General features: G+C 45.9%; 1 long non-coding RNA gene across 5 annotated transcripts in view; it reads right to left on the minus strand.

Moving 5' to 3' along the window:
* The window catches only part of LOC132812403 (uncharacterized), a 52,670-nt gene that overhangs the window by 26,541 nt on the left and 7,261 nt on the right, over positions 1-18,868 (minus strand). For 4 of the 5 annotated variants that reach the window (XR_009643620.1, XR_009643616.1, XR_009643619.1 and 1 more), the window contains exons 3-4: positions 14,473-14,579; positions 11,953-12,042 (exon numbers count right to left, since the gene is read on the minus strand). This is a non-coding gene — a long non-coding RNA (uncharacterized LOC132812403). The remainder of the gene's footprint in view (positions 1-11,952; positions 12,043-14,472; positions 14,580-18,868) is intronic. The other variant, XR_009643617.1, reaches the window with a different exon arrangement.

An 18,868-nucleotide genomic window follows, 5' to 3' on the forward strand; every position in this document is an offset into this window, starting at 1 on the left:
TCCCTTTGTTTCATGCTGTCGTTGGTATTGATGTGTTCTCCAACCACGGGCTGTTTACCCTCCAGCTCCAGAATGTCCTGTAGCTGCACCATGATATCGCGGATCCTATCACCAGGGAGATAACATACCATCCTGGATTCATGGCTGTGGCCATAGAAGTGCCTGTCTGTATCACTGACTATTGAATCCCCTGTCACTATCTTTCTTCCCGTTCTGGGCAGCAGAGCTATCTACGGTGTCATGAAATTGGCTGTTGCTGATTGCCTCTGAGACCAACACATACGCACACACACACACGAATCCCAAGCGGTATACAGTATCTGTTTGGGAAGGGAATAACCACTGGGAACTCCTGCACTTCCTTCCTGAGCCTTTTACTTGATCTGATGGTCCCCCATTCCCTTTCTGCCTGTGTAACCCTCACCTGCAGTGTGACTAACTCACTGAACATGCTGTCCATAACATTCTCAGTATTGCAGATGCTCCACAGTGAGTCCACTCACAGCTCCAGGTCTGAAAAGCAGTTTCCCAGTAGCTGCTGATGGGCACATTTCCTGCACACATAGCCCGTCAGGGACACTGGAAACATCCCTAATTTTCCCACATTGTACAAGAGGAGCACACCATGGGTCTGAGGGCTCCTGTCACACAGGCTCTCTAGATTCAGCTAGTTACTCCCATTTAGAGAATTTAAATGAGCGAGCAATCTTCCTACCCTTCAAACATTGTAATCAAAATCCCGTATTCTTTACTTAAGTTGATACGTTATACCTTAAAAACTGTTACAAAATTTCCACAGGTATCGCTTACAAACTGGCTGTTCCCTTTGGGACCATGTGAATTTCTGAATGGGCTGAAACAAAACGGAGTTTCAGCTTCACATTCTCCCTGTCCCACCTCGCTCTGTTTACACCCAACTCCAAAATACTCATTGAGCCAAGCAGCCCTCACAGTGCAGCCCTGTCATTTTCATTGTCTGCTCACCCCTACACTGCCCTCAGCCTCCTGTACTGTTCCAATACATCTCAATGGGAGCTCAGGAAAAGCATCTCATCTTTCAATTCAATCCTTTGTAGCCCCAGAGTCAACATGGACCTCAGCAGTTTCTGGGTGAACAGACAGTTGTTAGAATCTGGAACATTCCACCTAAAACGGTACTGGAATTTGTGTTTATAAGGAGCTGCAGGGAATTGAAAATAAGGAGTTTACAGGTTAGCATCATGAAGTGGGTGATTGGGACTAAATCTGACAGTCCCTACAAAGAGACGAAGTGCAATCTGGACAAATCTATGCTCCCCCTCAGACCAAAACAGACTCTGAGCTTCCAGTTGCCTGCCACTTTAACACACGAGCCTGTTCCCTGGCCAACATCTGTCTCATTCTTAATGCAGTGTTCCAGGGAAGCTTGATGCAGAACACTCCAGAACATACCAAATGGCCCTGTATTTCAAGGACAGCAATTTCCCCTCCCATGTGGTCAACAATACCCTTCAGTGTATCTCCACCACTTCCTGCACCTCTGCTCTTGAACCCCACCCCTCCAACCGCAGCAAGGATAGAACCCCCAAGTCCTCGCTTTTCAGCCAGATACAACACATCATCCTCTGCCATTTCCACCACCGACAATCCGACCACACCAGAGATATCTTTCCCTCCACACCCCTTTCAGCAGCATTCCTCAGAGACCATTCCCTGTGACTTCCGCATTAGATCCATGCTCCCCACCAACCCATCCTCCACTCCCAACACCTTTGCCTGCCATTGCAAGAGGTGTGAAACCTGTGCCCACACCTTCCCCTCACCTCCATCCAAGACACCAGAGGTCCCTTCCACATCCAGCAGAGATTTTCCTGTACATTGAATAACCTCATCTATTGTGTTCATTGCTCTCTACAATGGGGAGACAGGACGCCAACTTGCAGAATGTTTCAGGGAACCTTTCTGGGAGACGTGCACCAATCAACCCCACTGTCCTGTGGTCAACCATTTCTACAACCCACCCTCTCACTCTGCCAAGGACATGCATGTCCTGGGCCACCTCCACCACAAAATCCTAGCTACATGACTCCTGGAGCAAGAATACCTCATCTTCTACCTTGGGACCCTTTAAGTACAGAATCAATGTTTCATCATTTCCCCTCCCCCCACCATATCCCAGATCCAGCCCTCCAACTCAGCACCACCCTCTTGAACAGTCCCACCTGTCCATCTTCCTTCTTAATTACCCACTCCACCCTCTCACCATTACCCTCCACCAGCATCTTCCTATCGCCTTCCCAACTACCTTCTCGCCAGCCCCACACACACATCCTATTATCTGTCAACCCTCTTCCCCACTCAGAATCCTGCTGAAGGGCTCAGGCCCAATATGTCAATTCTCCTGCTCCTTGGATACTGTCTGACCGGCTGTACTTCTCCTGCGCCAAACTTTAACGTAAGCTGGAAGAACAAACCTCATTTTGTACTTGGGGGACCCTTCAGGCCTCTGACCTTAAAACTGAATTCATTAATTTTAGGTCCTAAGTCTCCCACGTCCTTGCGCCCTAGTGCCCCACCCCACACACCAGGCCTTGTTATTACATAGCCTGCCATTACACATTACCTATGGTTAGTCACTAACAGTCTCCATTAACATCTATTCACTCTCCCCCAGCCAGATCATTATTCATTCCTTTGTCCAATTGCTGCTATATCTCTTTTTGGACTATATCACCACCTATCATTTACTCCTTAACCCCTACCTTCTGCATATAAACTGACATTTTTTCTCAGTGACATCAGTTCTGAGGAAGGGTCAGCGGATCCAAAATGTTAACTCTGATTTCTCTTCACAGATGCTGCCAGACCTGCTGAGCTTTTCCAGTACCTTCTGGTTGTTGTTTCTGATTTAAGCATCCACAGTTCTTTTGGTTTTCATTTACTGGGAGTTTCTAATTCAGGTCTAGCAGCCTACATCATGAGTTTATAAACCCTCCCAGTCCACACTAACTCCATTTCTCTCCCACTCCCTTCACACTCACTGGGTCTCTTCCCAACCCCTGCCCAGTGACACTGCACCTGCACAGCTCATGGTCACATGCTGGCCTGTTGGCAACACCCCTCATTCACTCCCATTGGCTGGAGGATTACATCTAGTCTCCTATTGTTCTGAAGCTGCCGTCAATCAGCCAGGCCCCATTGTGACATGAGTGGTGGGATCCTCCCAGCAGTGTGGGAGGCTGAGGGGTAACCTCATAGAGAGGTTTATAAAATCATGGGAGGCATTGATGAGATAAATAGACAAGGTCTTTTCCCTGGGGTGGGGGAGTCCAGAACTAGAGAGCATAGGTTTAAGGTGAGAGGGGAAAGATATAAAAGGGACCCAAGAGACTACTTTTTTCATGTAGAGGTGGTGCGTGTATGGAAGCTACTGTCAGGGGAAGTGGTGGCAGCTAGTACAGTTACACCATTTGAAAGGCATCTGGATGTGTATGAATAGGAAGGGTGTAGAGGCATATGAGCCAACTGCTGCCATATCGTACTAGATTAGGATAGGATATCTGGTCGGCACGGACGAGTTCGACTGAAGGGTCTGTTTCCGTGCTGTATATGTCTGTGGCTCTGCCCTGGGATGAGCTTCATCATTCACAGTGAATGGGGCAGTATCACAGAGCACAGGGGTTGGGGGCTATTCAGCCCATTGCGGCTATACTCTCTCCCTCTGGACATGCTGCCAATCTGCCCTTCCTCCCCTCCCATTTACCCGTAGCACTCCAAATTTATCCTCAAATAGTTAAATTCCGAGATGTACAGCACAGAAACAGACCATTCAATCCAACTCATCCATGCCACCCATTTATCCCAAATTAATCTTGTCCCATTTGCCAGCACTTTGCCCATATCCTTCTAAACTTTTCTTAATCACGTACCCAGTCAGATGCCTTTCAAATGTTGTAATTGTACCAGCCTCCACACTTCCTCTGGCAGCTCATTCCATATTCAGCTTGAAAACATTGCCCCTAAGATCCCTTTAAAATCTCTTGCCTCACACCTTAGGCTTGTGCCCTCTAGTTTTGTACTCACTTAACCTTGGGAAAAGACCCTGGTTGTTCACCCTATCCATGTCCTTCACGATTTTATGTACCTCGAAGGTCATCTCTCAGCATCCAATGATGCAGGGAAAACAGCCCCAGCCTATTCAGCCTCTCCCTATAGCTCAAATCCTCAACCCTGGCAACACTTTTGCACATCTTTTCAGAATCCTTTCATGTTCTGTAATATCACTCCTACAGCAGGGAGACCAGGACTGAAAGCAGAATTCCAGATGTGGCTGAATCAATGTCCTGTAGAGCTGCAAAACAATGTCCCAACTCCAATACTCAATGCACTGACCAAGTACACCAAACGCCTCCTTCACTACCCTGCCTATCCATGATTCCACTTTCAAAGAACTATCAACCTGCACGACAAGGTCTCTTTGTTCAGCAACACTCCCCAGGACCTTCCCATTAAATGTATAAGTCCTGCCCTGATTTGTTTTTTCAAAATGCAGCACCTCACATTTATCTGAATTCACTCCACCTGCCACTCCCCAGCCCATTTGATTGAAGTCCCATTGTACTCTGAGGTAACCTTCTTCCCGATCCACTTCCTCCAGATCCAATTTGGTGTCTATGTAAAGTCACGAACCATAGGAATCATTGATATAAATGATGAAAAGCAGTGAACCCTGCACCGATCCTTACACCATATTGCTCATCACAGGCTTCCAGTCCGAAAGGCAACCCTTCACCACTATCCTCTGTCTCCAACCTTACAGCCAATTTTATATCCAAATAGCTAGTTCTTCCACCTTGAATGTCTTTCTGAAGTCCAAGTTAGTGATTTCCATACACAAAGCCATGCTGACTGTCCCTAATCATTTCTTACCTTTCCAATTACATCTAAATCCTATCCCTGAGAAGCCCTTCCAACAACTTACCTGACTCCAGGCTCACCAGTGTATTGTTCCCTGACTTTTCCTCATCACCTTTCTCAAATAATGGCGCCAGTCTTCCAGCACCTCGGTGATACAAATATCTCAGCGAGGGACCCAACTATCACTTCCCTAGCTTCCCACAAAGTTCTGGGATTCACCTGATCATGTATCAGGGATTTATCAATCTTGATGCATTATACAAGTTCCAGTGCCTCATAACTTATATGGACACTTGTCAAGTTATCCCTATTTATTTCTCCAAACTCTCTCACTTCCATATCCTCCTTCAGTAAAAGCGGACATGAAATACGCAGATAGTATCTCTCCTGCCTCCTGCAGATCCATAGACAATTTTGTTGATCTTTGAGGGTCCCTATTCTCTGCCTGGTTACTCTTTTGTCCTTAGTGTATTTCTAGAATCTCTTTGGATTTTCCCCAAACCCATTTCACAAAGCTCTCTCGTCCCCTTTTTGCCCTCTTAGTTTCCCTCGAGTATACTCCTACTGCCCCTATATACCTCTAGGTATTCACACAAACCCAGCTGTCTGGACTTGCCATATCCCTCCTTCATTTTCTTGACCAGAGCCACAATTCCTCTTGACAGCAGCATTCCTTACACCTCCCAGCCTCGGCCTTAACAGGAACATACTGTCTATATACTCATTGTCGCAGGCCTATGGGGGCAATGGCAGATGAAGACAGAGAAACAATCAATCATTCTCAGTAAAGAGGCAGTGCTGGGAAAGATACCAGCCGAAAGGTAGATGGGTCTCCTGGCCGAGATGGAATGCATCCCCGGGACTGTAAGGAATGGCAGTGGGTAAATAGCAAATACACTCGTGATAATTCACTAAAATTTGCTGACTCTGGGACGGTTCTAACAGATTGGAAAGCTGCAAATGTGATGCCAATATTTTAAAATGGACGTGTCAGCATAACTTCTGTAGTGGGGGAAATGTCTGATCTCTCAAGAAAGAAATAGTGAGCTATGTGGATAGAAATTGTCTCATCGAGCAGACACAGCATGGATTCATGAAAAGTGGACGACACTAAGATGAGTGGTAGAGCAATGTGTGCAGAGGCCACTGTCAGTCTGCACAGGGATACAGAGGTTAATTGAGTGGTTAAGGGTCTGGCAGATGGAGGACAATGTTGGGATATGTGAGGTCATCCATTTTGGTCAGACTAACAACAAACTGGATGATGAAATGGTGAAAACATGCAGCAGGGAATACTGTCCTTCATTGCTAGAGGGATGGTTATGCTGCAGCTGTACAGGGGGCTGGGGAGGCCACACCTGGAGTACTGTGTACAGGTTTTCGTCCCCTACTTCAGGAAGGATGTAATGGCGCTGGAGGGGGTGCAGAGCAGGGTCACTAGTTTGAGTCTGGAGTTGAAAGGGTTGCCTTCTGAGCAGAGATTGACAAAACTGGCATGATCCTCATTGGAATTTAGAATAATGGGAGATTGTATAGGAAAAATATAAAATTATGAAAGGAGTAGATAAGATAGAAGCAGGGAGGTCATTTCCACTGTGGACTGGACAAACTATGGTGCATAGCGACAAAATAAGGGGGTATCAGATTTAGGACTGAGTTCAGGAGAAACTTCTTCAGCTAAAGGGTTGTGAATCTGTGGAATTCCCAGCTGATTGAAACAGTTGAGACTTTCATCTTGAATGTCTTTAGGTCAAAATGTAGATTTACGAACAGGAAAGGAATTAAAGGTTATGGGAGAGAGCAGTAAAGTGGAGCTGAGATCAGCCCTGATCTTATTGAATGGCAGAGCAGGCTGGAGGGGCCAGATGGCCTCCTCCTGCTCCTATTCCTTATGTTACGTTCCCACTTTTCAGCCGTCCCTTTACCTGGGAATAGCAAAGAAGTATTGAAAGATTTTATCTTGTTCAATCACAATGCACCTTTATCCAATTTAGAACAGCAACTTTTAGATCTGGTCTATTCTTTTTTGGAACTATTTTAAAACTATTATAATTATCAGAGAATCCAGACAGTGGGGAAGCAGGTCATTCAGCCCATCACATCCGCACTGACCCTCAGAGACTCCCACCCTACCCATGTAATGCTGCCTTTCCCATGGATAATCCACCCAACCTGCACATCCCTGAACACTGTGGGTAATTCAGCCTGGATAATCCACCCAACCTGCACATCCCTGAACACTGTGGGTAATTCAGCCTGGATAATCCACCTAACCTGCACATCTTTACATAGTGGGAGGAAACCAGAGCAATCAGATGAAACACACGCAGATATTAACAATAAGGTGATCAATCCTTTCTTATTTCCCAGTTCCGTCCAAATAATTTCACTGAACTTACTCCCAAGCACAACTCTAATGCTATCCCTAACCAAAAACACCACTCGTCCTCCTCTCTTGTCCCCCTTTCTATCCTTCCTATAGCATCTATACCCTGGAACATACAGCTGCCAGTCACATCCATCCCTGAGTCATATTTCTATAATACCGATGATATCCCAGTCCCATGTTCAAACCATAACCTGAGCTCATCTGCCTTCCCTGTCAGGCCTCTTGCATTGAAGTAAATGCAGTGTAACTGCTCGGTTCTACCGCGTTCTGCCTTGACTGTTTGATTTCTGAACTGTACCAGCCTCAGACTTACCTCCTTTCTCACTATCTCTTTAGGTTTACCCCCACTCCCTCACTGGTTTAATGCCTCCCGAGTAGTACTAGCAAATCTCCCTGCCTGGATATTAGTCACCTTCCAATTCAGGGACAATCCATCCTTCTTATTCAAGTCACTTCTACTCCAGAGGAGAATTCAATGACCAAAAGATGTGAATCCTTCTGCCCTACACCAGATCTTTAGCCAATCATTCATCTCCTCCATCCTGCTATTCCTACTCTCACTAGCATGTAGCATTGGGAGTAATTCAGATATTACGACCGAGTATCTACTTTTTTATATTCCAGGCTAATTTGCTATATTCTCTCATCAGGACCTATCTTTTTCTCTTCCTGTGTCATTGGTACCAATGTCCAATGACCTCCCACTGGTTATTCTACCCTTTAAAGAATATTCTGCCACCAATCTTTTCTGAACCTTTCAAGTTCCACAACATCCTTCTGATAGGTGGAGAACAGAATTGCACTCAATATTGTAAGAGTGGCCAAACCAATGTCCTGTACAGCCACAACATGACTGCCCAACTCCTGTACTCACTGCTCTGACCAATAATGTAAATCATACCAATCACCTTCACTATCCTATCCACCTGCGACTCTACTTTCAAGGAATTATGAACCTGCACTGTAAGGAAACTTTGCTCAGTAACACTCCCTCGGACCTGACCATTAAGTCTATCAGTCCTGCTAGGCTTTGCTTTTCCAAAAAGCAGCACCTCACATTTATCTAAATTAAACTCCATCTGCCACTCCTCAGCCCATTTCCCCATCTGATCAAGATCCCATTGAAACCTGAGTTACCCTTCTTCACTGCCCACTACACCTCCAATTTTGGTGTCACCTGGAAACTTACTAACAATCCCTCCTATGTTCACATCCAAATCATTTATGTAAATGATGAGAAGTAGTGGACCCAGCACCGACCCTTGTGGCACTCCAGTGGTCACAGTCCTCCAGTCCGAAAAACAACCTTCTACCACCACCCTCTGTCTTCTACCTTTGAGGCAGTTCTATATTCCAAATGGCTAGTTCTCCTGGTATGGTGAGATCTCATCTTGCTAACTAGTCTTCCATGGCGAACCTTGTCGAACGCCTTACTGAAGTCCATATAGATCCCATCTACCGCTCTGCCCTCAAAAATCCACTTTCTTACTTCTTCATAAAACAGCTCAGTCAAGTAAGTGACATGATTTCCCGCACACAAAGCCATGCTGACTATCCCTAATCAGTCCTTGCTTTTCCAAATACATGCAAATCCAGTCCCTCAGGGTTCCCTCCAACAACTTGTCTGGCACCAACATCAGGCTCACAGGTCTGTAGTTCCCGGGCTTGTCCAAACCGCCTTCATTAAACAGTATCATCATATTAACCAACCCCCAGTCTTCTGGCACCTCAGCTGTGACTATCGCTGATACAAAAATCTCAGCAAGGGGCCCAGCAATCACTTCCCTAGCTTCCTACAGAATTTTAGGACACACCTGATGAAATCCTGGGCATTTATCCACCTTTCTGCGTTCCAAGACATCCAGTACCACCTTCGCTGTAATATGGACATTTTTCAAGGTGTCACCATCGATTTCCAACATTCTATATCTTCTCCACAGTAAATGCTGATGCAAAATACTTGTTTAGTATCCCCTCCCCACCCCATCGCCTGCAGATCCACACACAGGCTGCCTTGCTGATCCTTGAGGAGCCCTATTCTGTCTCTAGTAACCCATTTGCTCTTAATGTATTTATAAAAACCCTTTGGATTGTCCTTACCCTATTCGCCAAAACTGTGTCCTGTCCCCTTTTTGCCTTACTGATTTTCCTCTTAAGTATACTTCTATTGCCTTTATACTAGAAGGATGTTCTGGATTGGAATAAATGCCAAATATTTCATCTTGATAAAAGGGCAGGACTTACACTGATTAAAAGTCGGGCCTTGCATAGTGATATAGAACAAAGAGACCTCGGGGTTCAGATCTTTGCAGTTTATGTCACATGTAGACAGGGTTGTTCAGAAGATGTATAGCACACTTGCCTTCATTGCTCACACCTTTGAGTATAGGAGTTGGGACATTACATTGAGGTTGTACAGGATGTTGGTGAGGCCTCTTCTGGAATACTGTGCTCAGTTCAGGTTGTGCTGTTATAGGACAGATGTTATTAAGTCGGAGCGGGTTCAGAAGAGATTTACCAGGATGTTGATGGGAATGGATGCTTTCGGTTATAAGGAGAGGCTAGGTAGGCTGGGACCTCTTTCACTGGGGTGTAGGAGGCTGAGGGGTGACCTTATTGGAGGTTTATAAAATCCTGAAGAGTATAGGTAATGTGAACAGCAGGTGCCCTTTCCAGGAGGGGGCGCGATTCAAGAGTGGGTGAGAAAAGGAAGACCCTAAAAAGACGTTCCGGATTTTACTTTTTGTTTTTGTACAGAGAGTGATTCACATGTGGAATAAACTAGCAGTGGACGTGGTAGCTGTGAATACAATTACAATTTAAGGGTGGCACAGTGGCTCAATGGTTAGCACTGCTGCCAGGGACACAGGTTCAATTCCTGCATTGGGTGGCTGTCCATGCGGAGTTTGGATATGCTTCCCCGTGTCAGCGTGAGTTCCTCCAGGTGCTCCCGTTTCTTCCCACAAGCCACAGATGTACAGGGTAGGTGAACTGGCAGTCCTCAATTGCCCATAGTGTTCAGGGATGATTGGGTTTAGTGAATTAGTAAGGGGTAAATGTAGAGTAAAACGGTAGGGGAATGGGATTCTAAGAGGAAAAAGCATTTGGACCTGTATATCGATAGGGAATGCTTGGATGGATTTGGACTAAGTGGAGGTAGATGCGATTAGTTCAGTTCGAATTTATGGTTGACACGGACTGGTTGGAACACAGGGTGTGTGTCAGTGCTGTATAACGTTCTGACTCTATCGCTCGTTATCTCTGTAAATTCCTCTATGCTCGGAACTCTCCGTCAATGCCACCTCATCCAGTCTTACAACTCTTCCTTATCTCGATAATTCCTCTCCAGCCTCAAAACTCAAAAAAGTCTATCAGAAATATCTCTATCTCTGTAACATCCTCAATCCTCAGAATCCTCTCCAACTTTCATCTCCTCCAGCTTCATTACTCTCCCTATCTCTAATCCCCTCCAGTCTCTCAAAGCTCTGCTATATGTGCCTTTTTTATTTCCAGCCTTCAGGATTCCCAATGTTTATTTCTCACTTGATGACGGCCCTTTCCGATTCTGTGCTGAGCTTCTGAATTCTTCCTTAAACCTCTCAATCTCCTTTTCCTCCCAAAACATCGGCCAATCATCTGTCATCTACTCTAGTATCACCCTTTCTGACCTGAAGTCCAATGGAGCCTGTCATATTCCTATAATAAACATCTTAGCGGTCTACAGAACAGAAAAAGGCTCTGGTAGTACATCGGGTCTGTGACAAAGAAAACTACCACCTAACTGTCCTCATCTATTTTCCAATAATTGTGGAAAAGTCTCATCTATCATGGCATTGCAAGTGCACACTAAATACATCTCAAATGCTACCGGGATTTCTGTGTCTCCCACCCTTACAGACAGTGAGGTTCAATGCAACTGTTGCTCGATGATGACATCACCCACAGGAACACAGAGCAGCTGGGTCTGTGCAAACCAGAGATCACCCACACATTGGGAAGGATGGCAGGGTCCCTGAGAGGGGGCACAGGAGATTTACCAGGATGGTACAAGGAATGGGGGATTTTAGTTGCAGAGACATGGGTGTTGTTAATACATATCAAGAATATCCATCTACAATAGATGGACTCTTGTTCTCAACCTCTCCCCTTGCCTGGGCTGTGGTAACCTTCAGGTTAAACCCACCACCAGACATTTCTCCCTAATGAGACAGCAGCCCTATGGTCTGGTCAGACAATGCTGCCTTTCCCTTTTACACAGTGATGCCACTGTACCCTGGGGATGGGGAGAGGGAACGCTGAAGGTGGTGGATGGGACACCACTCAGGCACAGTGCTTTGTCCTGGAGGATGTTCACTTTAATATTGTTGGGGTCTGCACTGATGCAGGCAAGTGGAGAATGTTCCAACACAATCCTGATGTGTGCCTTATAGGGAGCAAACCGACATTTGGGGAAACAGATTGTTCTCCTTGTAGCAGAGGAAATTGCGGGTGCCCTGTGACAGAGGGGTTTACAGATTTAGAATAATCCACCTTACACTCATGAGTTCATCAGAAAAGGATTACAGGACACATATTGAAGACTTGGGGGAGATCTACTGAGAGTGTGGGGTGATTCAAAAGAGGACATTTATGCAGCAAATGGGAATGAGCTGGAATACAATACTCACACACAATGTGAATATCCAGCTCCTGATGAATTGAGTAATTTTGTCACAGTTTGGCGTTACAATTACTGAGATTACCATCTGAATGTCCACCTGTAATACACGTTTATAAAACTGTCACTGTCAGTTCATTTAAGAAACTCTCACCACCCCCTCCTCCTGGCCCAGGATGACTGGACACATTACCCCTTGTGGGGGTCAGCAGTTAGTTCAGGGGGAAATCTGTATGGGTTTCTGTGAGTTTCCACACTGGGTCTTCATGTGACTGAACAGGGCAGATCTTTGACACATGGGACACAATGTTTCAAGAGTCAGTGCGATGTGGAGAGCAGGATGTGTGCTTCCTTTTCTTTCCTTCCGTGCTACCGCTGTGCCTCATCAATTAGACGGGGGGGGGGGGGGGTGTGAAAGGCTCATGCAGCTCGATGGGCAAGTTGTCTCCATTCTGACCCATGAGCAGCAAGCTCCTCCCAGTCATTCCAAAGAGTCTCTCTGAAAAGGTAACAACTGCTTCCCACTGCCCAGTGCTCCCAGGAAATGTTTAGAAGAATGAGCGGGGAAATCTCTGAGAAAAGGCAGAACGGTAAAGTTCCAAAAGGATTATAAACAGTTTACAGAGAGGGATTCATTGGAGAAGTGGGCAACAAGTTAGCAAATGGAGCATAATTTGGGAAATTGTGAAGTTGCTCATTTTGGAGGAGATAATAAAAGAACAGAGTGCTATGTAAATGGTGGAAACTGTCGAAAGCTGCACCACAAAGGGACCAGGGGTAATTGCGTAGGAAACACAGTTACAACAGGGAATCAGGATGGGGAATGGAACGCTGTTTCTTATTACAAGGAGTTTTCAGTGTAAGTGTTTGGAGTATATACCTGAGAGTAACTTTACAAAGTGCGGGTGAGACCACATCTGGAGTAATGACAGAAGTTTTGGTCCCTTTATTTAAGGGAATACATAATTTCATCCGAGGCATTTCAGAAAAGATTAACTGGGATGATCCCTGGCTTGTAGGGATTATCTTTTAAGAAAAGGCTGAAAATGTTGGGACTCTACTCACTGGATTTGGGAAGAATGAGAGGTGATCTCATTGTAACATGCAGGATTCTTAAGGAGTTTGACAGGGTAAATACTGAGAGGATGTTTCCCATCATGAGGGATCTGGAATCAGATACTCGGATAGTCACGGAATCAAGGGTTCTGTTTTAGATGCGTCAAGTTTAAGGCAACATCAACACGGGTCAGGGGTTTCAGTAGCAATGGAGCTGGGGTGAAGGGGGGGGGGGGGGAAGCAACGTTTTAGAGATTGGAATTCCTGGCGTTTGTGATTGTGTAGATACCTGATCAGAAGGTCACCTTGGGGTTACAGATATGAGAGCAATATTGTGAAGAGTGTAGTTCTGCCTCAGACAGTTCCCAGGGAGAGGGAGGGGCTCAGCAGTAAGGGAAAGGAATTTGTAATAGCAACTGAAGGCAATGGGTTTAACCATTTCAATGTTCCGTTGCAGGAAATTGCAGCCAATCGCGTAGTGGGAGTGTGATGAGCAGTTTGATAACTGAGTAATGGAGAGGGATGATGGGGAGGGAGAGCTAGGCATTGTCAGTGTACATGTGAACCCTCAGACGGTGCTTTTGGACGATGTCACCTCCTGACAGTATGTGGGTGAGAAACAGGAGGGACCAAGAATCGATCCTTGAGGGACACCACATACAAGGAATTTAGAAAGGAATGGGAGAGTGGGGATGGAGTAGGTTTTTCCAACAACGGTGAGGTCAAAATATTACTTCGTAGCAGAATGGGAGAGAAGGACATAACCAGAAAAGACAGACAGACAGACAGAACAAGGAACAATACCTGTGATTTGGTGAGGGGAGGGAGGTGGGGGTGATGTGGAGGAAGAGCCCAACTCCAAAAACACACTTTCTTCATTGGTGACATCACCCAACTCCACCCTAGTCTCAGCTCATTTACTGAATGCAGGGATGGACGAGTATTTATCTCCAGACTTAATTATCCAAACACTCTTGGCCAGCCTCCCACATTCAACTTACATGTAATCTCAAGAGTATCTTAAACCCTCCTGCCCAAGTGCTCACTTGTACCAAAACTGGTTGATCCATCAAAAGGCTCCTATTTACAGCCAACAATTTAAAATTCTCACCCTGTGAACATCCCTGTCTCCCTGCACCACACACCCTGCAAGACCTTGACAACTCATTTGTGTTTATTCATTGCTTCCCCTGTCTGGCTGTTCTCCTGTTGCCAAGGCAACACTGTCTGGAATTCCCACCCTAACCCTCTCAGACCTGCTTTCCTCTTTTAAGGTGTTCTCGAAAACCTGCTCATTTGGCAATGCTTTTGATCACTTGACCTAGTATCTCAATCTGTGGCCTTATGCCAGAATTTTTCAATAGTATTTCTGTGAAATTATAAACATGATTAAAAAAAACAAACTGCTGCTGATTTGCACATACATTGTCAACTCTTCAATATTGCTGAGTGAATAATCTATAACAGCACTTACCCAACCACATTGTGGGAGCACCTTCACCACATGAACTGCAGCTGGACAGGGAAATCAAACATCACCCTCTTCACAGGCAATGGGGCTTTGGCACTGATCACTGGGATCTGTGGAGGGAGAAACACAGTTGCTATTTCAGGGAGTGCAAAATGCATTATGAGGGGGGAAAATGGTGCAGAATTTGGGATTTTCAAATTTGTGATTCACAATGTGCACTAATTTCTGTAAAACCTCTCATCCCATACCATGAAAATTTCCTTCTCTTTCTGGTCTATGTCTTTCCTTTCCCCTGCCCTGCACCTTCACACATTTCCAGTGCCTTGTCCACAACACACTGTGCTGTCAGTGAAGTTTATCACGTGGTTGAGTATTGTCCCGCCCCTCATTCACTCCGATTGGTTGAAGGACCAACTGGCACATCCTGGTCCTCCAGCCTCGTTCCCCCGACTCTTATTGGTCCTGCGCTGACATCAATAATCCGAGGCCCATTGTGGGCTGGAGCATGCTCAGTGCTTCCTGTTTTTGCTGCTGTTCATCAGGTATGAGAGAGAGAGAGGGCTCATCCCTGTTTCTCCTGATGTCAGACAATAACAACAACTACCTGCATTGTATGGAGCCTTTCACATTGACAAATCTAAAATGCTTGACGAATGACGGAAACGTTGATTAAAGATAACAATTTTAGATACATCTTTAAGGCAGAGAGAGGGAGTTAGGGAGGATATTCCAAAGGTTTGTGTCCTCGGCAGCTCCAATCGTGGAGTGATATAGGTGGGCAACAGCTTACAATGGAGACAGTTAGTGGCTAACCATAGGTTAACAACCTCATGTCGTAGCCCCCTACCCCACACACCAGGCCTTGTTCTCACAGCGTGCCATTACACACTACCTATGGTTAACCACTAACAGTCTCCATTAACAGCTAGTCACCCCCCCCAGTCAGATCATTATCCTTTATCCAACTGTTCTTCTCACTCTATCCCTACCTATCCTTTACTCCTTTTATCTTTAGATTAGATTACTTACAGTGTGGAAACAGGCCCTTCGGCCCAACAAGTCCACACCGACCCGTCATCCACCCATACCCCTACATATACCCCTTACCTAACACTACGGGCAATTTAGCATGGCCAATTCACCTGACCCGCACGTCTTTGGACTGTGGGAGGAAACCGGAGCACCCGGAGGAAACCCACGCAGACACGGGGAGAACGTGCAAACTCCACTCAGTCGCCTGAGGCGGGAATTGAACCCAGGTCCCTGGCGCTGCACATAAACTGACTGTTTTTTCTCAGTAACATCTGTCCTGTGGAAGGGACACAGGGTCTGAAACTTTAACTCTGATTTCTCGTCACAGATGCTGCCAGACCTGCTGAGCTTTTCCAGAATCTCCTGGTTGTTGTTTCTGATTTACAGCATCTGCAGTTCTTTTGGTTTTAATTTACCGGGAGTTTGTAATTCAGGTCCTACAGCCTCTGTCCCAGTCTCTGCTGTCTCTCCCACCCCCACCCAGTGACACTGCACCTGCACAGCTCATAGACAGGTGTTGTCTTGCTGGCTACACCCCTCATTCACTCCCATTGGCTGCAGGACCACACAGACTCTCCTCCTATTGGTCTGGAGCTGACATCAATCAAGCCGGCGCCGATTGAGGGGCGAGTGGTTGGCTCCTCCCTCTCCCTGCCCTGAGATGAGCTTCATCATTCACAGTGAATGGGGCAGTATCACAGTGTACAGGGGCTGGGGGCTATTCAGCCCATTGGGGCTGGACTCTCTCCCTCTGGAGATGCTACAAATCTGTCCCAAGTCTCCTCCCATGTGCCCACAGCCCCCCAAATCTTTCCTTAAAAAGTAAAATTCCAAGTCTGTTTCAGAATACCTGCTGAATCTGCGTCGTTCAGACTGTTCCAGATGCTCAGAACTTACTGAGTAAAATAGTGTTCACATTTTCACCTTGTATTATTTGCCAATTACTTGAAAGTAGTTACTAAAAATTGTGAAAGTGTTAACAATTCCTCTCTCTCTGCAAATTCAAGACCTTGGAACCAAATCTGCACCAGGTCGAAATCACTGTTTCACCTTCTCAGCTCCAAGGATAATTATCTGTGCTTCAGCTAGCTCTCCACAAAATAGAGGAATGCATCTTAATTTATTAAGGTCAAAGAAACAGACCTTCAGTCAAATTCGTCCGGGCCAACAAGGAATCCTAAACTAATGGATTCCCATTTACCATCTATTGGCCTGTATCCATTAAAAACCCTTCCTATTCATGTACCCAATTGGAAGCCATTTAAATGTTGTGATTTTATCAGCCTCCACTATTTCATCTGATAGCCCTTCCCATACACACACCACACTCAGCTTGAAAACATTGCCATTTAGATCCCTTTTAAATCTTTGCCCTCTCAACTTAAACCCATGTGCTCTAGTTTTGGACCCACCTAACCTGAGGAAATAGGACCCCGGCTGTTCACCTCATCCACGCCCCTCATGATTTTATAAATCTCCATGAAGTCCCCTCTCAGTCTTTGACTCTCCAGAGAAAATAGCCCCAGCCTATTCAGCCCCTCCCTGTAGCCCGATCCTCCAATCCTGGCAATGTTTTTGTAAATCTTGTCCAAACATTTTCAAGTTTCACAACATCCTTCCCAGAACAGGGAAATTCAAACTGAAAACAGAATTCCAGAAGTGGCTTAATCAACATCCTGTCCAGCCACAATATGACGTTCCAGCTTCTGTATTCAATGCATTGACCAATAACGGAGAGCGTTAATGGAGTCCCATTTGCCAGCAGTTCACCCTCATCCCTCCAAAACCTCCCTCTTCATGTACCCAGTCAGACGCCTTTTAAATTCTGCAATTGTACTAGCCTCCACCCCTTCCTCTGGCAGTTCATTCCATACATGCAATGCCCTCAACATGAACAAGATTCCCCTTAAATCCGTTTTAACTCTTTTTCCCTCTCACCTTAAGCCTGTACCCTCTCGTTCTGGACCCACCGAACTTGGGAAAAAGTCCCTGACTGCTCACCTTATCCATGCCCTTCATGATTTTATAAGGACACCTCTCAGCCTCCAACTCTCCAGGGAAAATAGTCCCAGCCTATTCAGCCTTTCCCAATAGCTCAAACCGTCCAACCCCAGGAAAGTCCTTGCAAATGCTTTCTGAACCCTTTCAAGTTTCTCAACATTATTCCAAGAACAGGGAGATTGGAACTGAAAACAGAATTCCAGAAGGGCCTTCAGCCACAATATGACATCACAACAGCTGCATTCAATGCTTTGACCAATAACGGGGAGCGTACCAAATGCTGCATTCACTCCCCTGCCGACCTGTGACTCTAATTCCAAGGAACTATGAACCTGCACTCCAAGGTCTCTTTGTTCAGCAATGTTCCCCAGGACTTTACCATTAATTGTATAAGTCCTGCCCTGATTTGCCTTTCCAAAATACAACAGCTCACATTTATCTAAATTGAACTCCGTCTGCTATTCCTTGCTCCAATGGCCCATCTGACCGAGATCCTGCTGTATTTTGAACTAACCTTCTTCACTGTCCACTACACCTCCAATTTTGGTGTCTTCTGTAAACCTACTGACCATACCTTATATATTCACATCCAAGTCATTTATTTAAGGGCTCAATATCCAGCCTTGCAGCACATTGTTGCTCACAGGCCTCCAGTCCGCAAAGCAACCCTCCATCATCCTCTGTCTCCTACCTTCAAGGCAGTTTTGTAATGGCTTGCTCTCTCTGCATTCCATGTGATCTAACCCTGCTAACCAGTCTGCTTTGTGGAACCTTGTTGAATGTCCATATAACCAGCATTCACTGCCTGGCTGAATCAATTTTGTCAGTTCAAAACACTCACTCAAGTTAGTGAGACACAATTGTGCATGTATAAAGCCACATTGACTCTCCCTGATAATTTCTTACCTTTCCCAAGAGATGGATTTCCTGTCCGGCTGTGCCTTCCTTGTTCAGTCCACACCCTCCCACCAACCCACACTCCACACCCTTGACCATCCCTTACCGCCATGGGAGGTGTAAAAGATGCGGCCACACCTCCCTCTGACCTCTGTCCAAGACCCCAAAATGATCTTTTCACATCAGGCAGAGATTTGCCTGCACATCCCAAAACCTCATATACTGCATCTACTCACTATGGGAAATTTAACGTGGTTCATCCAACTAACCTACACATCTTTGGACAGTGGGAGCAAATTGGAACACCCGAAGGAAATCCTCACAGACACTGGGGAGAATGTGCCAACTCCAACACAGACAGTCGCCCGAGGCTGGAATCAAACCCAGGTCCCTGGTGCTGAGGAAGCAGCACTAACCACTGAGCCACAATACTGTGGGATCTTCGGTGCTGATGTGCTGCCCCACTGAT

This window comes from Hemiscyllium ocellatum, unplaced genomic scaffold (assembly GCF_020745735.1).
Source record: "Hemiscyllium ocellatum isolate sHemOce1 unplaced genomic scaffold, sHemOce1.pat.X.cur. scaffold_269_pat_ctg1, whole genome shotgun sequence".
Classification (NCBI taxonomy): Eukaryota; Metazoa; Chordata; class Chondrichthyes; order Orectolobiformes; family Hemiscylliidae; genus Hemiscyllium; species Hemiscyllium ocellatum.